This window comes from Oncorhynchus masou, unplaced genomic scaffold, assembly GCF_036934945.1.
Source record: "Oncorhynchus masou masou isolate Uvic2021 unplaced genomic scaffold, UVic_Omas_1.1 unplaced_scaffold_3229, whole genome shotgun sequence".
NCBI lineage: Eukaryota > Metazoa > Chordata > Actinopteri > Salmoniformes > Salmonidae > Oncorhynchus > Oncorhynchus masou.
Window position 1 is genome coordinate 1 of NW_027009644.1, and position 27,380 is coordinate 27,380.

Consider the following 27,380-nt stretch of genomic DNA (forward strand, 5'->3'; position numbering starts at 1 on the left):
GAAAATAGGGGCAGGAGAAGCATGGATACTTGAAAATAGGGGCAGGAGAAGCATGGATACTTGAAAATAGGGGCAGGAGAAGCATGGATACTTGAAAATAGGGGCAGGAGAAGCATGGATACTTGAAAATAGGGGCAGGAGAAGCATGGATACTTGAAAATAGGGGCAGGAGAAGCATGGATACTTGAAAATAGGGGCAGGAGAAGCATGGATACTTGAAAATAGGGGCAGGAGAAGCATGGATACTTGAAAATAGGGGCAGGAGAAGCATGGATACTTGAAAATAGGGGCAGGAGAAGCATGGATACTTGAAAATAGGGGCAGGAGAAGCATGGATACTTGAAAATAGGGGCAGGAGAAGCATGGATACTTGAAAATAGGGGCAGGAGAAGCATGGATACTTGAAAATAGGGGCAGGAGAAGCATGGATACTTGAAAATAGGGGCAGGAGAAGCATGGATACTTGAAAATAGGGGCAGGAGAAGCATGGATACTTGAAAATAGGGGCAGGAGAAGCATGGATACTTGAAAATAGGGCAGGAGAAGCATGGATACTTGTAGCAACGTCGCAAGACTTCCGGGAACACTTGCGAAACAGATGAGGTTGGGGTTTGAGAATCAGCGAGAGAAGTGAACAAGGTATTCCTTAGTTGTTAACTTTCTCAATCTAAAAGGCACAATGTCTTCAGTAGTTGAGCATATTACCAACCTTGTGAATGTGACAAACTGACACGTTTTCATTTATCTAAATCAACTTTAAATCGAAGGAGTGCTTTTGATTTGACGGCCTACACATCTGCGGTTTGGTGCGAGCCGATGACGTTTCTGTGTATGAGCTAATCAAAACGTCGCCATGATCTGGGATTTCTATTGGAGAAGCAGTCTCTGCCTGTCTCTATACTTGGGTCTTAGCTTGCAGAGTTCGTCCATGAATAGATGTTTCTGCCCATGCCTCCAGGTGATAGAAATATTAACTCAATACCAGCGCTCTGAAAAGTTTGTAATTAAACTTTCCTGTGGATATATTGTCTCACATCCCAGCCTGCAAAAGGAGAAACTTGAACAGACAACTGGTAAGTTAGTTAAAATATAATTGTATTCAACATTCTGGCTTGTAGTAAGAACTTGTGAGAAGACATTTTCAAGACAAATATATGCCAATAATCTCAGACTGTGAACCAGAGGGGTATCACCACAGGATAGAACAATGAGCCAGATATTTTAAAGGATGTATAAATATGAAGCATCAGTGGGCATTTCCTCACTACAAATATGGTGATGAGAGGATGGCCAGTGGCCAGAATTCTCATCAATGAAATATTTGATCTCCACATACAGTTCATTTCCAAAACTATGATTAATTTGCTCACATTGGAAACGACATGTTCTGGTCTATCTTGGGTTAGTTATAAAAAAATATTTGCTATCACAGTCATTGTCAGGCAACTAGCTAATTTTCTATAGTGAACAAAATATAAACAACATGTAAAGTGTTGCTCCCATGTTTCATGAGCTGAACTGTTTCATAAGATGCTTACTTCTATCAAATTTGTTTACATCCCTGTAAGTAAGCAATTCTTCATTGTTTTGCATATCAAGAAGTTGATTAAACAGCATGATCATTACCCAGGTGCACCTTGTGCTGGGGACAAAAGGCCTCTATAAAATGTGCAGTTTTGTCACACAACACAATGCCACAGATGTCTCAAGTTGAGGGCGCGCATGGTGGCATGCTGACTGCAGGAATGTCCACAAGATCTGTTGCCAGAGAATGTAATGATCATTTCTCTACCATAAGCCGCATCCAAAATCGTTTTACAGAATTTGGCAGTAGTCCAACCGGCCTCAAAATGACTACATGTAACCACGCCAGCCCAGGACCTCCACATCCGGCTTCTTCACCTGCATGATCATCTGAGACCAACCATCCGAACAGCTGAAGAAACTGAGAGTATCTGTCTGTAATAATGCCCTTTTTGTGGAAAAACTCGTTCTGATTGGTTGGGCCTGGCATGCCCACCAATGGCTGTGCCTGCCCAGAAACTTTAACTCATTAGATTAGGGCATAATCAATGTATTTATTTAATTGACTGATTTCCTTATAAGAACTGTAACTCAGTAAAATCTTTTAATTGATGCTTTTATATTTTTTGTTCAGTATATAAAGGCGAGTGATAAACATAGCTAGCTTACAAGCTGATCATTCTGGTTTCATAACACAGTATGTTAGCTAACATTAACTAACTACAGAATCACAAAGATTGGAAAAGTTCAATTTGATAACGAGGATCATGAACACAAAAGTATCATAATTGTCTTTCATAGTCATAAAAAAACATATATTTAATTGAATTTGGCAGAGAATGTCCCTTGCATTGTAACCATTGCGTAAGTCATTTAACTTAGCAGCTTGCTCGCTATAGTAGCTAGTCGCTGTTGTGAATCATATCGAGTTGACAAGTTAGCAACGCATTCAAGGAGGAAACGAGAAAACAAATATATACATTGATAGAGCATGTCAACAATAAAACACAGTAAACCTACTTACAATGTTTAAAAGACAAGTCAAATCGCTATATATTACATACCAAGCGTGTAGCTAGATTTCTGTTCACCTTCCTTGAGATAAGTGCGCACTTCACCGACGTAATATGACGCAATTTCTTGAACGTTCTGACAGATGTCGTCATGATCAAGAGACGAATTTCATCGAAATTATGTGACTTGTAGTTCTTAGTTCGATTTTGTTTTTCTAGAGATTCTAAAGACGTGTAAAATGAATTCCAACAGGTGGCGGCACATCTTCATTCACCAAAAAGTGCTGCAACCTTTGCAAGTCAACTTTTTAGGATAGCATATCTGTCAGTTTCAACTTGCTTATGACTCTTTGGAAATCTTTTTTTTTTTTTAACGGGCCTTTGCACATTTACGTTGATAAATAAATACGTATGTTTACCATAAATGTAATGTTTACTGTCATTTCTGATTGTTTATTTAACTTTGATCTATATCACTTGCTTTGGCAATGTAAACATATGTTTATCATGCCAATAAAGCCCTTTGAATTTAATTGAATTGAGAGGGAAGGATGGAGAGAGGGAGGCGAAAGCGAGCGAGACAGAGAAAGAGTGGCCCTCTATATTCGGCTATGTAAAAACAGCGATGGGTGAGGGGCCAACCTCTCCACATGTGACTACAGTGTCCATTTTTAGAGGAAGAGCGGCACACTCGGTCACGGTGTGTTCTTGCCCTTTCGTTGGGATTAGAGATGTAAAATAATAATAATTCAACCGTTAATGCGTTTTTTTTGTTTGTTTGTTATGTATATCTTCACAAGTTTATTTCATCTCATTATTGATCGGATTTTTCCCCCTTTATTTTTCGTGTGGACATTTTGAGAAAAATAGTTTTTTTATTTCTAAACTTTTCTTTCTAAAATGTCAAAGTTTGCTCGCGTGTTTTTGTAGTCCACCTTCGTCTATGGAATCATCTTGGGGATATTAGAAATAGCCTGACGGACATGGAGGAGTTTATCAACTTTTCCCACACAAGGTGCCTTTTGTTCGTGAATCAGACAGCGTGCTTTTGGAAGACTAGACCATGAGGGAACCCATCGAGCGCACAACTGTCGATTAGGCGACTGGTTGCTTGAGAGCGTCAAAATAAAATGGTAAGGAATGCTCAAACCAATTTATTTTTAATAAATGTTTTCATTTTTTTTAAAGTTGTTTCTTTAGTGTTTTTATTATTTTAATTGTTTGCTACTTTTTATTATTTGAGAACTAATACCATGGCATGGTCTATTGATGATTTATTGATGGCCGTATTCCAACTTTATTACTAGCCTATTAACTAATTACTGTATAAGGACTTCCTGCTGTATAAATGAGGTACTGTATCCTGTGTGGATGACTACACAGGATTTGTGTTGTATCTTACCTGATAGCCCTTGGTTTGATTTCTAAAGGATAAGAGCGTCTGCTAAATGACTTAAATGTAAATGTAAATGTAAAGACCAAACACTATATTGTACTGACTGGGCATACCTGCATGAGCTGGAAACACCACCAATGGATGAGGACTTCTAGGATATCAAACAACCCACAGTGATATGATACCAGCGCTGCCCTCTGTCAATGTGCCAGCCTGTCAAGATCCAATACAGCCTGGTGCGGCAGGTAGCCTAGTGGTTAGAGGCAGACCACAAGGTGGCCGCAAGGTTGCTGTTTTGAATCCCTGGTCTGATAGGACAAATCTTTCTGGAAGTGAGCTGGCAACCTGGAAGGTTGCTGGTGTCAAATCCTAGATGCATTACCTGCCATTGTGCTCTTGACCAAGGCACTTAACCCCTCTCAACAATAGCTCCCCGGACACCCAGTGTGACAGCGCTGCTCCAAAACCTGTACATGTATGTGTTTCCTTCGGAGGGGTTGGTTAAAGGCAGAAGTAACATGTCGGTTGGACCTTGTGTGCAATTGACCAATAAAGTCATCTTTGATCTTAATCTTAGCCTGGTCCCAGATCTGTTTGTACTTTCTTGGCCATAGGGTTTGGTAAGACAGCACAAACATATCTGAGTCCAGGCTCGATCCATTACAGAGTACCACTGAGCTGCTCTCTGTAAATATGAGGCGACCTGTCATAGGGGCACAGCCTTTACTTTCTCATGCTTTAAATAGCCCTGTGTAATTACAGTATTACAATATGTTAAGCTAAACGTCTGTTGATAATGTGTGGGGCAAAATCACCCGAAGTGAAGTCATGTTGCTATATGTCTGTGGTGCCTATGGTCGCCTAATGTACCTGCAATGGTAAACTGTTAATTACTTTGTCAAGGTAGGGTACAAAAAACTCAAATAAAACAGCTGATAGTTTCTACTCTGAAATTATTCAAGATTTCACTTGATACACTTCTTTGCACCGCCAGAACAGGTGAAAATTAAACCATATGCTCTTCAAGCTTCGCTGACTGCATTAATTGAAATTTCACACAGAGAAATGGTTACAAATGTGATTGTCATGCTGTCTCTTCTATCTTCAGTCCCCTTTCATTTAAAAAAAAAAAACACAAAAAAAACCCAATCCTATTTGAGCCATAAGAAGGAGGCATCCATAAAAAGCATTTGTAACATGCTGATAAATGGGGAGATGGCGGTTCCTTCATGAGCTGATCATCAGATGTGTCATACGCCTCGGTGGGTTGTGAATGTTTCGATGGCAGCTCAATAAAGATGAGTTCTTTCTGACACCACGCTTCTACGGGATAATAAGCTCAGATAATTGGTGTGTACTGGCTTACATTATTAATCATGAAACCATTTGAAAGAAAATACTATTTTGTACATGTTCTTTTGATGGTTTTCACAGTAATCTATGATCCCTAGTGGCGCAAGCGGTCTAAGGCACTGCATCTCAGTGCAAGTAGGTGTCACTACAGTCCCTGGTTCAAAACCAGGCTGTATCACATCCGGCTAGGATTGGGCGTCCCATAGGGCGGCTCACAATTGTTCCGGGTTTGTCCAGGTAGGCTGTCATTGAAAATAAGAACTTGTTTTTCACTGACTTGCCTAGTTAAATAAAGGTAAACATTTAAAAAGCTATTCCATTCTATAGCTAATGCTATGGGACTTAGCGACAATGTTGTACATGTAGTGTAGTAGAGTATTTACTGAAGATACAAATACAACATGTTAGAGAACAACCGTTGGACCCAACACAGTCACATGGTGTTATTAAACTATGCCAAACACCACCCGTATGACAAATAACAAATGAAGCAATCTTTGTCCAGCTATGGGCAATTGTTAAGCAATCATCAGGAAGCTCTCAATGCATTTCCCTTCTCATTTCCCCTGGCATGTCTCCCATTGGCTGTGGTCTGTGGCTACATGATGATGGCATGTCTCCCATTGGCTGTGGTCTGTGGCTACATGATGATGGCATGTCTCCCATTGGCTGTGGTCTGTGGCTACATGATGATGGCATGTCTCCCATTGGCTGTGGTCTGTGGCTACATGATGATGGCATGTCTCCCATTGGCTGTGGTCTGTGGCTACATGATGATGGCATGTCTCCCATTGGCTGTGGTCTGTGGCTACATGATGATGGCATGTCTCCCATTGGCTGTGGTCTGTGGCTACATGAGGATGGCATGTCTCCCATTGGCTGTGGTCTGTGGCTACATGATGATGGCATGTCTCCCATTGGCTGTGGTCTGTGGCTACATGATGATGGCATGTCTCCCATTGGCTGTGGTCTGTGGCTATATGAGGATGGCATGTCTCCCATTGGCTGTGGTCTGTGGCTATATGATGATGGCATGTCTCCCATTGGCTGTGGTCTGTGGCTACATGAGGATGGCATGTCTCCCATTGGCTGTGGTCTGTGGCTACATGATGATGGCATGTCTCCCATTGGCTGTGGTCTGTGGCTATATGAGGATGGCATGTCTCCCATTGGCTGTGGTCTGTGGCTACATGATGATGGCATGTCTCCCATTGGCTGTGGTCTGTGGCTATATGATGATGGCATGTCTCCCATTGGCTGTGGTCTGTGGCTACATGATGATGGCATGTCTCCCATTGGCTGTGGTCTGTGGCTACATGATGATGGCATGTCTCCCATTGGCTGTGGTCTGTGGCTATATGAGGATGGCATGTCTCCCATTGGCTGTGGTCTGTGGCTATATGATGATGGCATGTCTCCCATTGGCTGTGGTCTGTGGCTACATGAGGATGGCATGTCTCCCATTGGCTGTGGTCTGTGGCTACATGATGATGGCATGTCTCCCATTGGCTGTGGTCTGTGGCTATATGATGATTGCATGTCTCCCATTGGCTGTGGTCTGTGGCTATATGAGGATGGCATGTCTCCCATTGGCTGTGGTCTGTGGCTATATGATGATGGCATGTCTCCCATTGGCTGTGGTCTGTGGCTACATGAGGGTGGCATGTCTCCCATTGGCTGTGGTCTGTGGCTACATGATGATGGCATGTCTCCCATTGGCTGTGGTCTGTGGCTATATGAGGATGGCATGTCTCCCATTGGCTGTGGTCTGTGGCTACATGATGATGGCATGTCTCCCATTGGCTGTGGTCTGTGGCTACATGATGATGGCATGTCTCCCATTGGCTGTGGTCTGTGGCTATATGAGGATGGCATGTCTCCCATTGGCTGTGGTCTGTGGCTATATGAGGATGGCATGTCTCCCATTGGCTGTGGTCTGTGGCTACATGATGATGGCATGTCTCCCATTGGCTGTGGTCTGTGGCTATATGATGATGGCATGTCTCCCATTGGTTGTGGTCTGTGGCTACATGATGATGGCATGTCTCCCATTGGCTGTGGTCTGTGGCTACATGATGATGGCATGTCTCCCATTGGCTGTGGTCTGTGGCTACATGATGATGGCATGTCTCCCATTGGCTGTGGTCTGTGGCTATATGAGGATGGCATGTCTCCCATTGGCTGTGGTCTGTGGCTACATGATGATGGCATGTCTCCCATTGGCTGTGGTCTGTGGCTATATGAGGATGGCATGTCTCCCATTGGCTGTGGTATGTGGCTACATGATGATGGCATGTCTCCCATTGGCTGTGGTCTGTGGCTACATGATGATGGCATGTCTCCCATTGGCTGTGGTCTGTGGCTACATGATGATGGCATGTCTCCCATTGGCTGTGGTCTGTGGCTATATGAGGATGGCATGTCTCCCATTGGCTGTGGTCTGTGGCTATATGAGGATGGCATGTCTCCCATTGGCTGTGGTATGTGGCTACATGATGATGGCATGTCTCCCATTGGCTGTGGTCTGTGGCTACATGATGATGGCATGTCTCCCATTGGCTGTGGTCTGTGGCTACATGAGGATGGCATGTCTCCCATTGGCTGTGGTCTGTGGCTATATGATGATGGCATGTCTCCTATTGGCTGTGGTCGGTAGCTATATGATGATGGCATGTCCCCCATTGGTTGTGGTCTGTGGCTATATGAGGATGGCATGTCTCCCATTGGCTGTGGTCTGTGGCTATATGAGGATGGCATGTCTCCCATTGGCTGTGGTATGTGGCTACATGATGATGGCATGTCTCCCATTGGCTGTGGTCTGTGGCTACATGATGATGGCATGTCTCCCATTGGCTGTGGTCTGTGGCTACATGAGGATGGCATGTCTCCCATTGGCTGTGGTCTGTGGCTATATGATGATGGCATGTCTCCGATTGGCTGTGGTCGGTAGCTATATGATGATGGCATGTCCCCCATTGGTTGTGGTCTGTGGCTATATGAGGATGGCATGTCTCCCATTGGCTGTGGTCTGTGGCTATATGAGGATGGCATGTCTCCCATTGGCTGTGGTATGTGGCTACATGATGATGGCATGTCTCCCATTGGCTGTGGTATGTGGCTACATGATGATGGCATGTCTCCCATTGGCTGTGGTCTGTGGCTACATGATGATGGCATGTCTCCCATTGGCTGTGGTCTGTGGCTACATGAGGATGGCATGTCTCCCATTGGCTGTGGTCTGTGGCTATATGATGATGGCATGTCTCCTATTGGCTGTGGTCGGTAGCTATATGATGATGGCATGTCCCCCATTGGTTGTGGTCTGTGGCTATATGAGGATGGCATGTCTCCCATTGGCTGTGGTCTGTGGCTATATGAGGATGGCATGTCTCCCATTGGCTGTGGTATGTGGCTACATGATGATGGCATGTCTCCCATTGGCTGTGGTCTGTGGCTACATGATGATGGCATGTCTCCCATTGGCTGTGGTCTGTGGCTACATGAGGATGGCATGTCTCCCATTGGCTGTGGTCTGTGGCTATATGATGATGGCATGTCTCCTATTGGCTGTGGTCGGTAGCTATATGATGATGGCATGTCCCCCATTGGTTGTGGTCTGTGGCTATATGAGGATGGCATGTCTCCCATTGGCTGTGGTCTGTGGCTATATGAGGATGGCATGTCTCCCATTGGCTGTGGTATGTGGCTACATGATGATGGCATGTCTCCCATTGGCTGTGGTCTGTGGCTACATGATGATGGCATGTCTCCCATTGGCTGTGGTCTGTGGCTACATGATGATGGCATGTCTCCCATTGGCTGTGGTCTGTGGCTACATGATGATGGCATGTCTCCCATTGGCTGTGGTCTGTGGCTACATGAGGATGGCATGTCTCCCATTGGCTGTGGTCTGTGGCTACATGAGGATGGCATGCCTCCCATTGGCTGTGGTCTGTGGCTATATGATGCTGAGTACCTCTCATGCATGCACTCAAATGTCCTCCTCGATTAGTCTTTCCACGATTCCTCGCGTCCTCTTCCTTCTGAAACAGCGTTGGGGGAAAAGATCCAAGGTCCATCCCTTCTGACCCAATCCTCCAATGTGTTTTGAGGAGAAAGGACGCAGGGAATCGAGAAAGGATGAATTGGGAAAGAGCCACGTAGTGAATTTAAAAAAGGCCTGAGTTGGGATCTTTAGTGACTGACCAGTTGAGGGACACTGGGCCCTCTCTGTGTGGACAAACTGTATTGTGACTGACTGGTTTTACGCACCAACAACCCTTTTGGAGAGTACAATGGTTTTCCAATGAGTAACATGTTACACCTTAGGCCTTGGCATGGCAGGGATCCAAACAGGCCAGGAGGGTTGTCAGTCTCTGACCAGCTGACGTGCAGGTGACTGGTCGGCATTTATTGAGATGATTCATGTATCGGAGGCAGCTCTACAGAGTGGTCACTAGCTGGCACAGCCACAAAGTCATACAATCTGATTTTAAACTTAACCCTAACCTTAACCACTCTGCTAACCCTACATCCTAACCCTAACCTTACATTTACAATATAGATCATTTTGACTTTGCAGCTGGCCAATCTAGCGGAAGCGTCTCATTTCTGCCTCCAAGTCAAGACTATTCACAATAAACGGCAACCTGTGACCTAAGAAATGTTTTAAAATGTAAATTTAACTAGACAGGTCAGTTAAAAACCCACCCACTAGCCTATACCCCCCCCCCCCCCCCATGGCTGTGCCCCTGCTTAGAGACTTGAAATCCATTGTTTTTTTTTCTTATTTACAATGACGGCCAAACCCAGACAACGCTGGGCCAATATTGCGCTGCCCTATGGGACTCCCGATCACAGCCAGATGTGATACAGCCTGGATTCAAACCAGGGACTGTAGTGATGCCTCTTGCACTGGGATGCAGTGCCTTAGACCACTGCGCCACTCGGGAGCTGAAAAAGATCACAATGCTGTGATCTCAGGCCAGAAGTTTTTTTACGGTCTGAACTCTGTGAGAGATGTTTGTGTCTGTGACATGTGGGCAGACGGTGTAAGACGGAGATGGTCAGAAGGAGATTTCCTCTCTGGAGAAAACACAGACTCAGTGTACTCCAAGTCCAACTTGTGATTACCAACTAGTCCACGTCAACAGTGAGTGCTGGGTCTAGTTCCAATTCAAAACTTTTACTCTAAGTCCTATAACTCATTCACTTTTTGAAAGGGTTTCACAGGATTTGTCTAATCATTTTGGGAGTTAAGATTTGCAGTCTTTTGGACAGCTACTGTAGCAGCCTGAGGGAGATTTTTATTTTATTTTACCTTTATTTAACCAGGCAAGTCAGTTAAGAACAAATTCTTATTTTCAATGACGGCCTGGGAACAGTGGGTTAACTGCCTGTTCAGGGGCAGAATGATGGATGTGCTCGGGGGGTTTGAACTCGCAACCTTCCGGTTACTAGTCCAACACTCTAACCACTAGGTCTAAAATACACCAAGGCTGCAGTGTATTTGGGTCCGGAGTTACAACTAGAGCTTCATCCTCAGCTTTAATGGGAGCTGCCGTCTCTCTGGGGCTGTGTCCCATATGGCTCCTATTCCCTGTATAGTGCACTGCTTTCGAACATAGGCTCTGATCTGATCTGAAAAAATACCAATTAGTGGAAAAAGATCAGAATTGGGCTGCCTGTCTAAACGCAGCCAGGGACAAGTGAATACGAGTCAGTTGTTGTGTTTGCAGCAGTTTGTATGCATCTAAGTGGTTACATACAGTACATGTTAAATGATTACGAGACAGAGATAATGAGACTCTTGCTGTAAGGGAAGGTACCACTGAAGGCCTCCGTATTCAGGAAGGCAGCTTGAAGCAGAAGTGTGTCACCATCCAGGCCCTGAAGAAGGCACAGTTATACCGAAACATTGGTGATTTACCTAATAAATTACATAGAGTTTATATATACAGTCATGGCCAAAATTTTTGAGAATGACACAAATATTAATTTCCACAAATTCCACGCATTTCATAAGTGTCAAATGCTTTTATTGACAATTACACGAAGTTGATGCAAAGAGTCAATATTTGCAGTGTTGACCCTTATTTTTCAAGACCTGCAAATCACCCTGTCATGCTGTTAACTTCAATTAACTTCTGGGCCACATCCTGACTGATGGCAGCCCATTCTTGCATAATCAATGCTTGGAGTTCAGAATTTGTAGGGTTTTGTTTACAAACCCGCCTCTTGAGGATTGACCACAAGTTCACAATGGGATTAAGGTCTGGGGAGTTTCCTGGCCATGGACTCAAAATATAGAAATTTTCTTACCCAAAGAACTTAGTTATCACTTTTGCCTTATGGCAAGGTGCTCCATCGTGCTGGAAAAGGCATTGTTCTGGATAGTTGGGAGAAGTTGCTCTCGGAGGATGTGTTGGTACCATTCTTTATTCATGGCTGTGTTCTTGGGCAAAATTGTCAGTGAGCCCACTCCCTTGGCTGAGAAGCAACCCCACACATGAATGGTCTCAGGTTGCTTTACTGTTGGCATGACACAGGACTGATGGTAGCGCTCACCTTTGTCTTCTCCGAACAAGCTTTTTCCGGATGCCCAAAACAATTTGGAAAGGGATTCATCTGAGAAAATGACTTTACCCCAGTCCTCAGCAGTCTAATCCCTGTACTTTTTGCAGAATATCAGTCTGTCCCTGATATTTTTCCTGGAGAGAAGTGGCTTCTTTGCTGCCCTTCTTGGCACCAGGCCATCCTCCAACAGTCTTTGCCTCACTGTGTGTGCAGATGCACTCACACCTGCCTGCTGCCATTCCTGAGCACGCTCTGTACTGGTGGTGCCCCGATCCCACAGCTGAATCAACTTTAGGAGATGGTCCTGATGCTTGCTGGACTTTCTTGGATGCCCTGAAGCCTTCTTTACAACAATTGAACCACTCTTATTGAAGTTCATGATGATCTGATAAATGGTTGATTTAGGTGCAATCTTACTGGCAGCAATATCCTTGCCTGTGAATCCCTTTTTGTGCAAAGCAGTGATGACAGCACGTGTTTCCTTGCAGGTAACCATGGTTGACAGAGGAAGAACAATGATTCCAAGCACCACCCTCCTTTTGACGCTTCCAGTCTGTTATTCAAACTCAATCAGCATGACAGAGTGATCTCCAGCCTTGTCCTCGTCAAAACTCACACCTGTGTTAACGAGAGAATCACTGACATGATGTCAGCTGGTTCTTTTGTGGCAGGGCTGAAATGCAGTGGAAATGTTTTTGGGGGGATTCAGTTCATTTGCATGGCAAAGAGTGACTTTGCAATTGCAATTTTTCTGATCACTCTTCATAACATTCTGGAGTATATGCATATTGCCATCATTCAAAATGAGGCAGCAGACTGTGAAAATTAATATTTGTGTCATTCTCAAAAAATTTGAGTGCGACTGTCTTTATTTCCATAGCTCATGGCACTGATTTCTCAGAGCAGTGGTGTAAAGTACTTAAGTAGAAATACTTGAAAGTATTAAAGTAGTTTTGTTGGGTATCTGTACTTTACTTTACTATTTATATTTTTTGACAACTTTTATTTTATTTTCTCTACATTCCTAAAGAAAATGATGTACTTTTTACTCCAAACATTTTCCCTGACATCCAAATGTACTCATTACATTTTGAATGCTTAGCAGGACAATAAAAATTGTCAAATTTTATTTAACTAGGCAAGTCAGTTAAGAAGAAATTCATTTCATTGACAGCCTCAGAGCAGTGGGTTAACTGCCTGTTCAGGTGCAGAACAACAGATTTGTACCTTGTCAGCTCAGGGGTTTGAACTTGGAACCATCATTTAAATAAAATGATGCCACCTAGTTTGCTTAATATTAAGAAATGATTTATACTTTTACTTTGATACTTAAATATATTTTATCAATGACATTTACTTTTGATACTTAAGTATATTTAAAACCAAATACTTTTAGACTTTTACTGAAGTAGTATTTTACTCTGTGACTCACTTTTACTCAAGTAATTTCTATTAAGGTATCTTTACTTTTACTGGTCTGGAGTAAAAGGTCCTGTCCTCAGAGCTGCTCAAATCAAAACATCTTTTACTGGTCTGGAGTAAAAGGTCCTGTCCTCAGAGCTGCTCAAATCAAAACATCTTTTACTGGTCTGGAGTAAAAGGTCCTGTCCTCAGAGCTGCTCAAATCAAAACATCTTTTACTTGTGCAAGTCTCTTTCTACAAGCTTATTACTGCTGTTTTTATTATTATTTATTAGGTATTTTTCTTAAAACTTATGTTGTTGGTTAAGGGCTTGTAAGTAATCATTTCACTGTAAGGTCTACTACACCTGTTGTATTCAGTGCATGTGACAAATACAATTTTATTTGATTTTAATCTCTTGGTAACGTGACAACATTGAGAGAACCCCAGAGCGCACGCAGATTCAAAGTCTGCAAGTGTATTTTTTGATTCACAGCAGAATATTCGTACTCTTTAAATGGATTATTACTGCATTGTCGGAACTAGAAGCACAAGCATTTCGCTACACTCGCATTAACATCTGCTAACCATGTGTATGTGACAAATAAAATTTGATTCGATTTGATTTGATTTGTAATAATTCTGAAAACGTCAAGTCACAAGTTTTCGACCGTTGTTAAATATTTAACACATCATGATACAACTTTGCAAAATTCAATTACACATTTGCTAATTGTACTTGCAAACACGAATATCAATGTGCAACCACAAAAGTCTAAATACAAACTGGTGTAGTTCTGTCATCATTATAATCCCAGACTTAGGAGGCTCTATTCAAAAGTAGTGTACTATATAGGGTGCCATTTGATCCACATGGAGGAATCAGCCAGGCCTGGGATCTTTAATTGTCTCAGGATACATGTATTGTCACGCCCTGAACCTTAGATATCCTTAGATATGTTTTTCTATATATTTTGGTTAGGTCAGGGTGTGACTAGGGTGGGTACTCTAGTTTGGTATGTCTAGGGTTTTTGTATGTCTAGGGTTTTTGTATGTCTATGTTGGCATGATATGGTTCCCAATCAGAGACAGCTGTTTATCGTTGTCTCTGATTGGGGATCATATTTAGGTAGCTATTTTCCTCATTTGGGGTGTGGGATCTTGACTATGTGTAGTTGCCTATCAGCACTATTTTGTATAGTGTCACGGTTTGGTTGTTATTTTGTTGGTTTGTTCGGTGTTCATTCAATTAATAACGAGAATGTACGCATACCACTCCGCGCCTTGGTCCGATCCTTACAACGAACATGACATTTATATTTATTTAACCTTTATTGAACTAGGCAAGTCAGTTAAGAACAAATTCTTATTTACAATGACTGCCTACCCCAGCCAAACCCTAACCCTGGACGACACTGGGCCAATTGTGTGCCACCCTATTGGACTCCCAATCACGGCCGGTTGTGTTACAGCCTGGAATCAAACCAGGGTCTGTAATGACACCTCTAGGACTGAGATGCAGCCTTAGACCCCTTTGCCACTCGGGAGTCCCTACTTAATGATCACAGCCTTTTACTGTAGCTACTGCCAGGAGGACCTCATAAACTGACGTTTCCACATTATGTGGCCCTAATTGCTCATTGTTCCCCATATGGGGCACCTCTTTAGGGGGCACTCGTCAGAAGTTGTACACTATGTAGCGAATTTGGGTGACATTTAGGACACCGTATTAATGATCACGGGTTACTATAGCAACCATTAGAGGGACCTAATGAACTGACCTTTTCACACAGATGTGCCTTTTGAAACATACAGTTTGCAAGTTCTGCCTCACGTTTATACACTTTTCCTGATATCGATATTAGATAGACATTTGAATAGAAAGAGACCATAGTGTTGTCGGCCTACAGCTGGTTTGTCACAAAACCATGGTAGTTGTGGTGCCAGACACATAGACAACGGGTTAACCTGTCTCTGTTCCTTGAATGGGCCATTATATCAAACCGGTTCAATAATGATGTACATTTTCACCTCAATCATCACCTCAGTCAATGTAGTAATTGTTACTGAAGGTGAATAGCCACAGTCTCTCGTCATGTAAGATACCCTTTCTAATGGCAGGCAGTGAGTTTCAAGGGGCAATCTGGGATTGGTACATCCATTTATTTTTATTTTTATGAATGATATAATAGCCATTGATATTTGAAGAATAGAACTTAATTTAAGAGTGGTTACATTTCTCCAGCCACATCCTTCAGTTGTTTACAACAAAACAAACAGTGGTGTGTTGACCGCTTTGGTTTAGTTTAAAACCCAGATCGCCCGTTTCATCTTGGATCATTAGTCAGGGATTAAAGCCAAGCGAACATTATCCCAACAGCAACATTATAGTAATCCTCTAGCAGAATGGGCAGGATATCCCTAAATAGGCCTCAATTACATCCGTCTTTGTCTTCAATGGATAGACTCGACTTACTCTGCAAACCAGGTACAGCTAGGGATGCATCCCAAATGGGACCCTATTCCCTACAATGGGTCCCGGTCAAAAGTAGTGCACTTTAAAGAGAATAGTGGTCAAAGTAGTGCACTATAAAGGGAATAGTGGTCAAAAGTAGTGCACTTTAAAGGGAATAGTGGACAAAAAATAGGGCACTATAAAGGGAATAGGGGCTCATTTGGGACCATTACCAGGTTTTATATCCTGCTGCAGTTCTGCTTGCTCACACTCTCACAGTCTCATAATGTTTACAATTTATGGCCCCGTGACAAGCAGGTTTTCCCCCTCCATTTCTGTTTACTTTTTGCCTCTGTGCTGTTTCCCATATATCCCCTGTTCAAAGGTAACTGTTTTACTGCAGTGTTAGGTCACTGTTTAGGTGCTCAGTCTGGGAGCTCTCTGTTGGAATAATGAAAGCCCTTCTTCGCTATTCATAGCACCTCCGTCACTCGGTCCCGTCAAGAACATTCTCAAGCCGCCCTCTGCCGGCGGCGCCACAGTGGTGCCTTAAGGATCTCTACAGATCGGTGTCCCATCCTCTGGACGGTTGAACTAATGTGCGCTAATGTGATTAGCATGAGGTTGTAAGTAACAAGAACATTTCCAAGGACATAGACATATCCGATATTGGCAGAAAACTAACAGCACTGTCCAATACAGTAGCTGTCACAGTGAAATAATACCATGCTATTGTTTGAGGAGAGTGCACAATTAGGAACTTGAAAAGTTATCAGTAAACCAATTGGGCACATTTGGGCGGTCTTGATACAACATTTTGAGCAGAAATGCAATGGTTCATTGGATCAGTCTAAAACTTTGCACATGCATTGCTGCCATCTAGTGGCCAAAATCTAAATTATGCTTAGCCTGGAATAATACATTATGGCCTTTCTCTTGCATTTCAAAGACGATGGTACAAAAAAACGGTTGGCTTTTACTTTGTACTATCGTTTACCAGATCTAATGTGTTATATTCTCTCCTACATTCAGTTCACATTTCCACAACCTTCAAAGTGTTTCCTTTTAAATGGTATCAAGAATATGCGTATCCTTGCTTCAGGTCCTGAACTACAGGCACTTAGATTTGGGTATGTCATTTTAAAGCGAACATTTAAAAAAGGGGCAGATCCTTTTAAAGTGGTGATAAGCCCAGTCATTCTGGACGGGTGCTAAATACTATTTAGTCTAAATTTACACGATAGTGCCTGGAAATACGATGAAATTGCTAAAGTAGTCAAATATTTAGTAGGAAATATCTTTGCTAGCATTATCATCTAGTCAAATTTACTTTAGACAGATGTCAATGTTGTCATTAGCTAGCAAAGTTCTTAAAGAATAGCTGGCAATGCTGACGTTAGCTAGCTAAAAATCCGGTGGCCTCCCCTCAATCTTAGCTAGCTAGCTGTAGTTATACTGCAGCTAACATCAATCTGGGGGTCTCCCCTCAAGCTTAGCTAGCTAGCTATCGTTATACTGCAGCTAAAGTCAATCTGGAGGTCTCCCCTCAATCTTAGCTAGCTAGCTAACGTTATATTGCATCTAAAGTCAATCTGGAGGTCTCCCCTCAAGCTTAGCTAGCTAGCTAACGTTATACTGCAGCTAAAGTCAATCTGGAGGTCTCCCCTCAAGCTTAGCTAGCTAGCTAACGTTATACTGCAGCTAAAGTCAATCTGGAGGTCTCCCCTCAAGCTTAGCTAGCTAGCTAAAGTTATACTGCAGCTAAAGTCAATCTGGAGGTCTCCCCTCAAGCTTAGCTAGCTAGCTAACGTTATACTGCAGCTAAAGTCAATCTGGGGACATCAAAATGATGACAGAAGGTTTTCCCACTAATTGTTTGCCTCCTTTTGAATGCCATGGTATTTACAAGCCACTGTAATGCACTTTGGATGAAATCTTCATCGTTGCTCATTGACGATGCATTGAGTAGAATGCTCAGTCCAAAACAAACGTTCAAAACAATATTGTGAAGGAAATCAACAACCCATGAATAGCCTGGTCCCAGATCTGTTTGTATTAACTTGTGAACTCCTATCTCCATCATTGAATAAATAATTAGGAGTTGGTAAGACAGCACCAACATATCTGAGACCAGGCTACAGTATGTCTTCACCAGACAGTGGTTTGTTCTGGTAGCCTGCTGGACATGTCACTGAGTGCTCTTGAGTCTTCTCTTAAAATACCTCATTGAGTGCTGACATAAAGGAGCAGCTGGTGGATTGGGTACCTTGGTGACATACATTACATGGACAACAGTTTGTGGATTAGGTTATTTCAGCCACACCCGTTGCTGACAGGTGTATAAACTCGAGCACACAACCATGCAATCTCCATAGACAAACATTGGCCATAGAATGGCCCATACTGAAGAGCTCAGTGACTTTCTGCCCTGCTAGAGCTGCCCCTGCTAGTGCTGCCGCTGCTAGAGCTGCCCCCTGCTAGAGCTGCCCCTGCTAGAGCTGTCCCTGCTAGAGCTGCCCCTGCTAGTGCTGCCGCTGCTAGAGCTGCCCCTGCTAGAGCTGTCCCCGCTAGAGCTGCCCCTGCTAGAGCTGCCCCCTGCTAGAGCTGCCCCTGCTAGAGCTGTCCCTGCTAGAGCTGCCCCTGCTAGTGCTGCCGCTGCTAGAGCTGCCCCTGCTAGAGCTGCCCCCTGCTAGAGCTGCCCCTGCTAGAGCTGTCCCTGCTAGTGCTGCCCCTGCTAGAGCTGTCCCTGCTAGAGCTGCCCCTGCTAGAGCTGTCCCTGCTAGAGCTGTCCCTGCTAGAGCTGTCCCTGCTAGAGCTGCCCCTGCTAGTGCTGCCCCTGCTAGAGCTGTCCCTGCTAGAGCTGCCCCTGCTAGTGCTGCCACTGCTAGAGCTGCCCCTGCTAGAGCTTCCCCTGCTAGAGCTGCCCCCTGCTAGAGCTGCCCCTGTCAACTGCAAGCTCTGTTACGGTGAAGTGGAAATGTGTAGGAGCAACAATGGCTGTTTCAGTATTACAATGCCCCTGTGCACAGAGCGAGGTCCATACAGAAATGGTTTGTCGATGATTTTGGAATGAGATGTTCATTGAACAGGGGTCCACATACCTTTGGCCATGTCATGTTTGACATTATTAGTTGCATTCAAAGCCTAGATATTTTGTTCCTCTTCGTATGGGTCATGTTACAACACATTTTTATGCTATTATCGCCATGTAGATGCGATATTAAATATTATTGTACTTGATTTGAGACTGAGAGATTGAGAGACAGAGAGATTGAGAGACAGAGAGATTGAGAGACAGAGGGATTGAGAGACAGAGAGAGGCTCAGTCCGAGCAAGCATTGTTTTATCTCTTGAGGGACTTCAGCTTTCAACACTGCATTGTGGGTGGGTTCTTGAAATCCCCCTGTAGCCCTAAAGAAAACACAGACAGACCCAAGGGATGTAGCAGATTAAATTCCCCTGTGAAACCACTCTGACGCTTTCTATTCTTACACCACTGTGGTATGAAATGATATTATCGTCTCCGAAAATGGGTCCGACACCAATTGACGGGAAGCTAGCATGACCCATAAACACAGCTATTAAACTCCCACCTCAAACCACCAACATGCTGACTAAGCAACGAGGCACTGATACATTTACATCAAGCTATACTACAGCATACTGTACGTAGAACCTGGGATACTTTCTCCTCCATTTGACTGGTTATCAACAGATTCGTTTTCAGAAGATGTAATCTAACACAACTATACTATAATAATTTATGTAAACTTTACTATAACAATTTAAGTCATCTATACTATTACAATTTAAGTAATTTATACTATAACAGTTGAAGTCCTCTATACTATAACAATTGAAGTCCTCTATACTATAACAATTGAAGTCGTCTATACTATAACAATTGAAGTCCTCTATACTATAACAATTGAAGTCCTCTATACTATAACAATTGAAGTCCTCTATACTATAACAATTGAAGTCCTCTATACTATAACAATTGAAGGCCTCTATACTATAACAATTGAAGTCCTCTATACTATAACAATTGAAGTCGTCTATACTGTAACAGTTGAAGTCGTTTAAGGTTTGTGTTCTTGTTTACAGTACTGTAGCGTGTTCATTTCATTTCGCAGAACGATGCAGCCGTGTATACGATGGAAAATACAACAACGATCAACCGGAGGACTGTTTGAATAGGCAGCGGGAGTCTGGAGAAGAGGAGAAGATTGGCAGAAGCTATTAAAGAAGACCTTCCGTGACAGCAGCAGATCCCTGACACAGCTACATCGCAGGATGAGGATGAAATACACCATCTCCCTTGTCTTCATTGTGGCTCTGGTCATCATTGAGAAGGAAAACAACATTATCTCACGGTAAACCGAACCCCAGCTCCATGATCAACAGAGAGAGAGGGAGAGAGTGTGTGTGTGTGTGTGTGTGTGTATGTGTGTATATGTGTGTATATGTGTGTATATGTGTGTATATGTGTATATATGTGTGTATATGTGTGTATATGTGTGTATATGTGTGTATATGTGTGTATATGTGTGTATATGTGTGTGTATGTGTGTGTATGTGTGTGTATATGTGTGTATATGTGTGTATGCGTTAGGCCTGTCTAGTATACTGGTCTCCCTCAGATTGGAACAGGCTCTCCTTTATTCATAGCGGCGTGTTTGGGCCATTCGTTTCAGCTACTCGACCTCAAGTGTCATGCCGTGTTTTCCAAGTCGTCTGATTGGATGAAGTAGTCATGTTGTCAAGATTTCAATTGCATAGATTGTTTACTTACTCTAATTGATTTCACTGTCTGTGGATAAGATGGTCTTGTGAAACTATAAAACGTGTTGTTTAACACTGCCAACCCTGTCTTGTAGGGTTTCAGACAAGCTCACCCCAAAGCAGACCCCCCAGACACCCCTTCAGCCCAGTAACACTGCCTCAGCCTCAGCCCTGGGTCTCCTGAAGTTTAATGGCTCCTCCTTCTCTACCCTGAGCAAGCTGGACCCTGTCTTCACCCTCATGAAGAGACGCCTGGAGAACTACACCGAGCAGAGGTCTGTGTGTGTAGCATGATATACTATTTATCATACAGTAAGACAAGCAGTCTGGCCTTAATGGCTACATGTACTCCTAAATCTACACCCTGTACAGCCAGGAGAGGACTGGCCACCCCTCAGAGCCTGGCTCCTCTCTAGATTTCTTTCTAGGTTCCTGCCTTCCAGGAGTTGTTCCTACTGTGCTTCTGTCTCTGCATTGCTTCTTCTCTGGGGTTTTTAGGCTGGGTGTCTGTAAAGCACCCAGCCTAAAGGCATTTATAAAATATATGTGATTGATTGACACTACAGTACCTAACATATCATGTTTGATCTCAGTAAAGACATTCCTGAAGCGAGCATAGTGGTGTCTCCTGATCAGTATCTGTATGTGTGATGTCCAAGTGGTTGGGAATAATGTTTGTTTTTTCTAAATATCCGATCCGATTGACATTGGACAATAAAGTTTTGTATTTTCTGCTGTATTGTAGGTCAGAGGTCATAGGGTCAGCAGGAAACAGAAAGCACATCCTCCTATTGGCCACCACGCGGACAGGCTCCTCCTTCGTGGGCGAGTTCTTCAACCAGCAGGGTGACAACATGTTCTACCTGTTCGAGCCGCTGTGGCACGTGGAGAGGTCGCTGACATTAGAGAGCGGCGGGACCAACGCCACAGCCGCTGCCCGGGCCTACCGGGAAGTCCTCCAGGGGCTCTTCCTGTGTGACTTCACCCCTCTGGAGAGCTTTATTGACCCACTTCCTGAAGACCACGTCACCTCAGCCCTGTTCAGGAGAGAATCTAGCAGCTCTCTGTGAGGAGTCCGTCTGTAGCCCGTTCGTTAAGAAAGTCTTTGAACGCTACCATTGCCGGACCAGGAAGTGTGGTCCCCTCAACCTGACCATGGCGTCCGAGTCATGCCAGCAGAAGGAGCACAGGGCCATTAAATCCGTCCGGGTGCGCCAGCTGGAGACCCTGGAGACCCTCGCCGAGGACCCTCGTCTGGACATCAAGTTCATCCAGCTGGTGAGGGACCCCAGGGCGGTTCTGGCCTCCCGCATGGTGGCCTTCTCCGCCAAGTACAACAACTGGAAGAAGTGGGCGGTGGACGGAGACGTGCCCATTGACGACGACGAGGTGAGGAAGCTGAAAGGCACTGCGACAACATCAGGATGTCTGCGGAGGTCGGCCTGAGGCAGCCGTCTTGGCTGAGGCGGAGGTACATGCTAGTACGGTACGAGGATATCGCTAGATTCCCTATGAGGAAGGCAGCAGAGATGTACATGTTCACCGGGATCCCGTTCACTCCTCAGGTGAAAGACTGGGTGTTAAAGAACACCCAGGCTTCCAATGAAGCGAGTGGAGTGTATTCAACACAGAAAAACTCCTCCGAGCAAGTCGAGAAATGGAGGTTCAGCATACCGTACAAACTAGCCCAGGTGGTGCAGAGGGTCTGTGGACCCACAATGAAACTGTTTGGGTACAAGTTTGTGAACAGCGAGGCGATGCTGACGGACAAGTCTATCAGTTTGATCGAAGAAAAGATTTTCATACAAAACTTTTCATAGACATTTTTACGGTAACTCTGAACTCTGCTCATCAGACAAAGTGGACCAACAGATATGATTATGAAGTGATAGTTGTGAGGATATTTATTGGGGACTGTACACGTATACAACAGAGTAATGTATAAGACACTTTATAGATACATATTCAATTATAACATGTTACACTCCAGGGTGTAGAAGGAAATACACATTTTTGTGTGTAATAAAAAGGAACGAATACAAAAACGAGTACTACCTTTTAACTTTTTACAGGGACATTTAACAAAAGAAAACCCTTGGTACATGAGTACTACATGGTAGAAAACCCTTGGTACATGAATACTACATGGTAGAAATCCCTTGTTATATGAGTACTACATGGTAGAAATCCCTTGTTACATTAGTACTACATGGTAGAAATCCCTTGTTACATGAGTACTACATGGTAGAAAACCCTTGTTACATGAGTACTACATGGTAGAAAACCCCTTGTTACATGAGTACTACATGGTAGAAAACCCCTTGTTACATGAATACTACATGGTAGAAAACACTTGTTACATGAGTACTACATGGTAGAAAACCCCTTGTTACATTAGTACTACATGGTAGAAAACACTTGTTTTATGAGTACTACATGGTAGAAAACCCTTGTTACATGAGTACTACATGGTAGAAAACACTTGTTTTATGAGTACTACATGGTAGAAACCCCTTGTTACATGAGTACTACATGGTAGAAAACATTTGTTTTATGAGTACTACATGGTAGAAAACACTTGTTTTATGAGTACTACATGGTAGAAAACACTTGTTTTATGAGTACTACATGGTAGAAAACACTTGTTTTATGAGTACTACATGGTAGAAAACACTTGTTTTATGAGTACTACATGGTAGAAACCCCTTGTTACATGAGTACTACATGGTAGAAAACACTTGTTTTATGAGTACTACATGGTAGAAAAGTTGTTTGTTATGTACCTTTGCCACCTTTTCACCCCAAGTAATTCAAGCTTTTTAAATCTGGTTTTAGGGTGGCCAAGCTTCAGTCCTTGGAACAGTTTCCCTGTTGAAGTGTATTTTGGTTCTTCTGTCAAGCAAGTCACGGGTTAATAACAGTAGCTGATTTTGAACTGAGCTGTAGAGAAGGGAGTTAAATGAATGTCTTTGCTCTGTGTGTGTGGAAAGCAAAACAGTGGCAGGACATTCCAATGTTTTGGTCTTGTATGTTCTATAACATTGTATGTTCTATAGCATTTACCTATAAAGAAGGGATGTTCTTTCATGTTAATTTAATATATTATTTTATTTGTATTGAGATTGAGAGACTATGGCCATGGCTTTTGCACATGCTACATAGATGGATAGTTTTCTCCCCGCAAACTGATGGGACCCCTTACTTCCAGACCTGGGTTCAAATAGTATTCAAAATCTTCCATACGGTTTTAGCATTTGCTTTAGCCTCCCAGGGGTGCCATATGGGTGGGGTTTGCTGTTTTGATATGATTCTATTGGTTAATAACACCAGTTGAAGTATTTGAAATGATTTTGAATACTATTTGAACCCAGGTTTGCTTCATGAACACATTAGCTCGGTGAGTGAGTAGCTGTACATGCATGTTGCTGTTTTAGTTTTAATTGGCTGTTAGTGTTTCACGTTGTGGAAGTCGACGGTGAGCGTAGCGACTCATTCTGTAAAAACAGATGTCTTCGGTGGTCCTGTATGTACAGACATTGTGTGTCCCAAAAGGCACCCTGTTCCCCATAATGCACCATAGGGAATAGACACATACATTCCTCCTGCAGCTGGTTTGCAGAATTGTGTGAGGTTTATCAGCAGCTTTCTGTCCTTTGACACAAGTCTCCTGGCTGGTGATGATGGACGAGAAGAGGACCAGGGGACTAAAAGACTGGGTGTACGTTCCAAATGGCACCCTATTCCGTATATGGTGCACTATTTTTGACCACTGCCCCATTGGGATCTGGTCATAGGTAGTGCACTATGTAGGGAATAGGTTGCCCATTGGAAGGCGTTATGGTTTTTGTCTATATGTATGCCTTTGCCTTTTCTCATTCTGGTGTTAAGTTAAGTTTGCTTTTCATTTCAGTGGAATTCACTATTGTTGTATGTGGTTGTTTGGCCTTTTACTGTACAAGTAAATTGAATACTGACAAGTCTACTTTTGTTGTTTCCTTGTTTTGCTGTCAAATGTATTTTAAACTGTTAGGTGATATTTCTTCAAATATATGTTCTATGTGTAGGGTAGCATTGCTTATTCATATGGAAAATCTCAAACCGATTTGAAGCAAACTAGCCACGAACATCGGAGACATTCATTAAGCCCAGAGCAGGACTCTCCAACCCTGTTCCTGGCCAGAGCAGGACTCTCCAACCATGTTTCTGGCCAGAGCAGGACTCTCCAACCCTGTTCCTGTCCAGAGCAGGACTCTCCAACCCTGTTCCTGGCCAGAGCAGGACTCTCCAACCCTGTTCCTGGCCAGAGCAGGACTCTCCAACCCTGTTCCTGGCCAGAGCAGGACTCTCCAACCCTGTTCCTGGCCAGAGCAGGACTCTCCAACCCTGTTCCTGGCCAGAGCAGGACTCTCCAACCCTGTTCCTGGCCAGAGCAGGACTCTCCAACCCTGTTCCTGGCCAGAGCAGGACTCTCCAACCCTGTTCATGGCCAGTGCAGGACTCTCTAACCGTGTTCCTCGCCAGAGCAGGACTCTCTAACCGTGTTCATGGCCAGTGCAGGACTCTCCAACCCTGTTCATGGCCAGTGCAGGACTCTCCAACCCTGTTCATGGCCAGTGCAGGACTCTCTAACCGTGTTCCTGGCCAGAGCAGGACTCTCCAACCCTGATCTTGGCCAGAGCTGGACTCTCCAACCCTGTTTCTGGCCAGAGCAGGACTCTCCAACCCTGTTCCTGGCCAGAGCAGGACTCTCCAACCATGTTTCTGGCCAGAGCAGGACTCTCCAACCCTGTTCCTGTCCAGAGCAGGACTCTCCAACCCTGTTCCTGGCCAGAGCAGGACTCTCCAACCCTGTTCCTGGCCAGAGCAGGACTCTCCAACCCTGTTCCTGGCCAGAGCAGGACTCTCCAACCCTGTTCCTGGCCAGAGCAGGACTCTCCAACCCTGTTCATGGCCAGTGCAGGACTCTCCAACCCTGTTCCTGTCCAGAGCAGGACTCTCCAACCCTGTTCCTGGCCAGAGCAGGACTCTCCAACCCTGTTCCTGGCCAGAGCAGGACTCTCCAACCCTGTTCATGGCCAGTGCAGGACTCTCCAACCCTGTTCCTGGCCAGAGCAGGACTCTCCAACCCTGTTCATGGCCAGTGCAGGACTCTCCAACCCTGTTCCTGGCCAGAGCAGGACTCTCCAACCCTGTTCATGGCCAGAGCAGGACTCTCCAACCCTGTTCCTGGCCAGAGCAGGACTCTCCAACCCTGTTCCTGGCCAGAGCAGGACTCTCCAACCATGTTTCTGGCCAGAGCAGGACTCTCCAACCCTGTTCCTGTCCAGAGCAGGACTCTCCAACCCTGTTCCTGGCCAGAGCAGGACTCTCCAACCATGTTTCTGGCCAGAGCAGGACTCTCCAACCCTGTTCCTGTCCAGAGCAGGACTCTCCAACCCTGTTCCTGGCCAGAGCAGGACTCTCCAACCCTGTTCCTGGCCAGAGCAGGACTCTCCAACCCTGTTCCTGGCCAGAGCAGGACTCTCCAACCCTGTTCATGGCCAGTGCAGGACTCTCCAACCCTGTTCCTGGCCAGAGCAGGACTCTCCAACCCTGTTCATGTCCAGTGCAGGACTCTCCAAACCTGTTCCTGGCCAGAGCAGGACTCTCCAACCCTGTTCATGGCCAGAGAAGGACTCTCCAACCCTGTTCCTGGCCAGAGCAGGACTCTCCAACCCTGTTCCTGGCCAGAGCAGGACTCTCCAACCCTGTTCCTGGCCAGAGCAGGACTCTCCAACCCTGTTCCTGGCCAGAGCAGGACTCTCCAACCCTGTTCCTGGCCAGAGCAGGACTCTCCAACCCTGTTCATGGCCAGAGCAGGGCTCTCTAACCGTGTTCCTCGCCAGAGCAGGACTCTCCAACCGTGTTCCTTGCCAGAGCATGGCTCTCCAACCCTGTTCATGGCCAGTGCAGGACTCTACAACCCTGTTCATGGCCAGTGCAGGACTCTCCAACCCTGTTCATGGCCAGTGCAGGACTCTCTAACCGTGTTCCTGGCCAGAGCAGGACTCTCCAACCCTGATCTTGGCCAGAGCTGGACTGTCCAACCCTGTTTCTGGCCAGAGCAGGACTCTCCAACCCTGTTCTTCACCAGAGCAGGACTCTCCAACCCTCTTTCTGGCCAGAGCAGGACTCTCCAACCCTGTTCCTGACCAGAGCAGGACTCTCCAACCCTGTTCCTGGCCAGAGCAGGACTCTCCAACCCTGATCTTGGCCAGAGCTGGACTCTCCAACCCTGTTTCTGGCCAGAGCAGGACTCTCCAACCCTGTTCCTCACCAGAGCAGGACTCTCCAACCCTGTTCCTAGCCAGAGCAGGACTCTCCAACCTGTTTCTGGCCAGAGCAGGACTCTCCAACCCTGTTCCTGACCAGAGCAGGACTCTCCAACCCTGTTTCTGGCCAGAGCAGGACTCTCCAACCCTGTTCCTGACCAGAGCAGGACTCTCCAAACCTGTTTTGGCCAGAGCAGGACTCTCCAACCCTGTTCCTCACCAGAGCAGGACTCTCCAACCCTGTTCCTGGCCAGAGCAGGACTCTCCAACCCTGTTCCTCACCAGAGCAGGACTCTCCAACCCTGTTTCTGGCCAGAGCAGGACTCTCCAACCCTGTTCCTGACCAGAGCAGGACTCTCCAAACCTGTTTTTGGCCAGAGCAGGACTCTCCAACCCTGTTCCTCACCAGAGCAGGACTCTCCAACCCTGTTTCTGGCCAGAGCAGGACTCTCCAACCCTGTTCCTCACCAGAGCAGGACTCTCCAACCCTCTTCCTGGAGAGCTACCGTCCTGTAGGTTTTCACTCCAACCCTGTTCCTGGAGAGCTACCGTCCTGTAGGTTTTC

General features: G+C 44.8%; 1 pseudogene; it reads left to right on the forward strand.

Annotated features, from left to right (window-relative positions):
* Window positions 1-3,172: 3,172 nt before the first annotated feature.
* LOC135534266 (carbohydrate sulfotransferase 3-like) lies at window positions 3,173-24,484 on the forward strand (annotated as a pseudogene).
* Window positions 24,485-27,380: the final 2,896 nt, after the last annotated feature.